The sequence below is a fragment of the Pistacia vera genome, unplaced genomic scaffold (genome assembly GCF_008641045.1).
Source record: "Pistacia vera cultivar Batoury unplaced genomic scaffold, PisVer_v2 Contig1090, whole genome shotgun sequence".
NCBI lineage: Eukaryota > Viridiplantae > Streptophyta > Magnoliopsida > Sapindales > Anacardiaceae > Pistacia > Pistacia vera.
This window is the reverse complement of record NW_022195127.1, coordinates 19,153-24,168: the sequence shown is the minus strand read 5'-3', so window position 1 is coordinate 24,168 and position 5,016 is coordinate 19,153.

Sequence of the window (5,016 nt, the reverse complement as noted above, 5' to 3'; positions counted from 1 at the left end):
TAGTAAATTACTAATGTTTATAATGTAATGTTATAAATTTATAATTAATTAAGTAATTATTTAACTATGTAATACTATAATTAATTAAGTGATCATAATATAATGTAATGTAATAATGTTATAATTTAATTAAGTAATTATTTAACTATAATGAAATATTTAATTAATTAAATTTCTAATCATTTGTTTATAATGTAATGTTATAATTAATGTTTATAATATAATGTCATAATCAATTAAATAATCATCTAATTATGTAATGTTATAATTAATTATGTAATCATACTATAATGAAATGTTATAATGAATTAAGTAATCATACTATAAATCTATAATTTAATATTGTAATTAATTAAATTTCTAATCATTTAATTAATATACTAATGTTTATAATGGAATGTTATAATTGATTAAGTAATTATACTATAAATCTATAATGTAATGCTGTAATTAATTAAATTTCTAATCATTTAATTAATATACTAATGTTTATAATGGAATGTTATAATTGATTAAGTAGTTATACTATAAATCTATAATGTAATGCTGTAATTAATTAAATTTCTAATTATTTAATTAAGTAATATACTAAATGTTATAACTTATAAGTCAATTAATTAAGTAGTAATCAATTAATGTAATGCTATAATTAATTATACTATAAATCAATTAAGTAATGTTATAAAATTATAATTAATTAAGTAATCATTTAACTATAATGTAATGTTATAATTGATTAAGTATGTATGATATTTAACTAGTAATTAAATTTATTAATGTTTATCAATTTATCACATATAATTAATTAATTGCACTATAGATATACTTAGAACTTGATAATTGAAGTAAATAACTAAATATATTATTATTCAATCAAATATACTATTTTATCCAAAAATAATTCTTTTAATAACATTAAAACACTTTTAATTTGATCATAATTCCAATTATTCACTTAATTAATCAAAACTTTAATATTAATATATTATAATATATTAAAGTTTTTAATATGATGTAATTTATATGTAATAAGTGTAATTGTATATTTATTTAATTAGGTTATTCTAAAATTTTAACTTTTTCTATTTTAAATTTTTTTATATGTAAAATAATAGAAACCCCCCATTATTCTTTATTCACATTTCACAAATATTTCATATTTTCATTGCAGTCTAGGTTCCAAAACAGGTTCCACAAATCGGTTCTTTTTCTAGGTTCTAGTTCCTCCACACATAAGAACTGGAACCGGAACCGCACAGTGTTTGTTCCAATAAAATGGAATCGGAACCTACCCGTACAGTGCCGGTTTCGGGTAGGTTTCGATTCTAGTTCTGGTTCTATCCACAGGTTCCGGTTCTACCCGCTACTCGTGCTCACCCCTAGTAGTAGGCTCACCTTGGTTCAACCTCAATCCCCCAAAATCTTTCTCAACCAGATTGCCTGGTTTATAGCAGCAGCGGTAGAAATGTATTCTGCCTTAGCAATAGATTGACAAAGAAAACGTATCCAGAAGTGCTTCTCATGTCATCAACTAAGCCTACCCTATCACTATCTGAATAGCCAACTAAACTGAAATTTTCAGTCCTTTTGAACCAGATTCCCAACTTAGCAGTGCCCTTAATGTACCGTAGCACCCTCTTTGTAGCCTTGTAATGCACCTCACTTGGCTTGCTCATAAATCTGGATAGGAGGCTGGTGGTATACATCAAATCAGGCCTGATTGTTGTCAAGTACAGCAAGCAGCCTATCAAGCTTCTATAGACACCTTTATCCTCCTTCTTGGCACCATCTTCCTTGCTCAGCCTTTGGCAAGGAATCAGAGGGATATCAACTGATTTACAATTGTTCATATTAAACTTCATCAGTACTTCATTTGCATACTTCTTTTGACACACAAATATACCATTTAAGCCTTGGTATATTTCCATGCCAAGAGAGTAACTCATTTCACCCAAATCAGTCATATCAAATTCCATCTCCATTGCCCTTTTAAATTCTCCCAACTGATTAGGTTGCTTCCAGTGACTAGGAGGTCATCAACATAAAGGGAAACTATTATCACTTCACCATTTTGTTCCCTTACATAAAGGGTGTGCTCATATGGGCTTCTAACATATCCTAGCTTACACAAATGGTCATTGATTCTACTATACCAGGCTCTAGGGGCCTGTTTGAGGTCATACAAGGCCTTCTTGAGCAGATAAACCTTCTCCTCCTTTCCCTTAACTTCATACCCCTCCGGTTGCTTAATGTAGATTTCCTCATCAAGCCATCCATTTAGGAATTTAGACTTCACATCAAGTTGGAAGATTTTCCACTTAAATTGAGCTGCCAATGCAAGGAGAAGCTGAATGGTGTCATGTCTTGCCATAGGTGCAAAAGTTTCTGAAAAATCAACCCCAATTTATTGTGCAAAGCCTTTAATAACGAGTCTAGCTTTGAGTTGATTCACTGATCCATCAAAATTTAGCTTCCTTTTAAATATCCATTTGACTTTTATTACTCTCCTATCAAGTGGCCTATCAACCCACTCCTAAGTCTGATTTTTCTCAAACACACTCATCTTTTGCTGTATTACAGCCTTCCAGGCCTCAGATTTTGTAGCTTCAGCATAACTTGTAGGCTCCAATTCAGCCATATTACACCTTTCATATATATCATACAGAGACCTGGTACCCCAGACAAGTATTTCATCCACTTTTTCTAGATTCAATTCTCTATTCTGGTTCTCTGGATCTTTGTCATGTTGGGTGCTTGTCTTTCTCTCAACTTGCTTTCTTTCCCAATTCCATGTAGCTCCTTCATCTACTTTGGTATCCCTACTAATCACAATCCTTCAGTGCTTGGATTGTAGATTCTGTAGGCTTTAGACTGGCTGTTATACCCAATCATAATGCCTACTTCAGCCTTTTCATCCAATTTGCTCCTTTTGTTTGCTGGAAAAAAAAATGTTGCACACACTTACAAATAACTTCAAGTGATCCACATTTGGCTCGACACCATACTAGGCTTCAAAAGGAGTCTTGTTGTCTAGAGTTTTGGTTGGTAACCGATTAAGAAGATAGATCCTAGTGTTGATTGCTTCTGCCCAGAAAATTTTTGGCAGATTTTTCTCAATCATCATGCATCTTGCCATCTCCATCTCCATCACTATCCTATTCTTCCTCTCACCCACTCCATTTTGTTGTGGAGTGTATGGACTGCTGAACTGATGCCTTATTCTAGCCCTTTTGCATGCTTCTTCAAACTCATTAGAAGTATACTCTCCACCATTATCACTTCTCAATGATTTGAGTGTCAAACCTGTTTCGTTTTCAACCAACAACTTGAACCTTTTGAACACAACAGCTAGCTCACTCTTTTGTTTAAAAAAATGCACCCATGTCATCCTAGAAAAGTAATCTATGAAAAGTATGAAGTACCTACTTCCACTTAGAGAAGTTTGCTGCATTGGACCACACACATCAGTGTGTACAAGCTGGAGTATCTTACTTGCTCTCCATGCTTTATTTACAGGGAATAGCGGCTTGCTGAGCTTACCAATTTGACAGGTTTTGCACAATCCTTCACCTTGGTCAATTTCAGGTAAGTTATAAACAAGGTTTTTGTGTTTGAGTTCCTTGAGGGCATGATAATGGAAATGTCCAAACCTCTTATGCCACAACTCTGAATCATCTATCCTAGCTGAGTGGTTGTGAAAGAGAAGTTTTCCCCATTAAACATGGAATCTTTTTCCCTACATCTTAACCTTCATCTACTCAGTTCCACCACCCTCTAAGATAACACAAGTAGAGTCCTTGAAATGCAGAGAATATGTCACCCTTGCCTTTCAGCTCTAACAGCTCACCATTTCCCACCTTCACTTTGGGTTGATAGCCTTGATCAAGGTTCACAAAATTGCTGGCATTTGGCATCATATGGTTGGTGCAGCCACGTCAATCAACCACATATCAGGATTGCTTGCAACCATGCATTCCAAAACCACAAATAGCTTCTCAGTACTCTCTTGTGTTTGTTGGGAATTCTCCACTGCTTGAGCTTGTTGATCCTGCTGGTTTCCCTTGTTTTTGCACACTCTTTCAATGTGCCCAAATTATTTACAAGACCTGCATTGTATGTCAGGCCTGAACCAACATCTGTTTTCAAAGTGGTTCTTTTTCTTGTAGTGAGGAATAGGAGAAAAGGTTCTTGTACCCGTATTCTTTCCACCTTGGTTGTTAACTTTCTTTTTTCCCTTCTTCTCTCTAGCATACCTCCTGCTTTCACCTTGAAATCCCTTCCTCTTTTGGCTTGCAAACATAGCTCCCTCACTTAAATCTTCTTGCCTCAGCAGCCTCCTCTACTCTTGTGCTTGAAGGAAATGCACAAGTTCAACTAGGCTGATCTAGGACAGGTCTTTGGAGTCTTCAAGTGAGGAGATCCTTGCTTCAAATCTCTTAGGTTGGTTGACCAAAACCTTCTCCATAATCCTCTGATCATTCAACTCCTCATCAAGTAGCTTAATCTTATTCACCACATTCATTAGTCTATCCACATACTCCTTGACATTTTTAGTTTCTTGCATATTGAGCATTTCAATCTCTCTTCTCAAGTTTAAGACCTGCCTATTTATGGTTTGACTACTTCCCCCAAACTCCTCCCTCCCAAGCTTCTTTAGGAGTATCATATGCCATTATCTTGGAGAAAACCTGGTCGGTTACTGCTGAATGGATGCAAGAGAGTGCTCTTGGAGCCTTTGCTACCTCTTCTTCATGAATCCTTATTTGATTCAGTGTTGGGTTTGCTCCAAGCTGAGGGATTTGTCTCTCTTCCTCCACATATTGCCATAAGGAATGGCCTCTTAAGTAAGTCTTCATTTTCACAGCCCAAACATGGTACTGCTCACCATTGAAGATAGGTGGAGAAAGAAGAGTTGGGTTTGTTGCCATGAAGAAGATCTTTAAGGGAGTTGAGTTGAGTTATAGAGTTATGTTTTGGTCTTGAGGCTCGCGGTGGCTCTAATACCAAATGATGGTT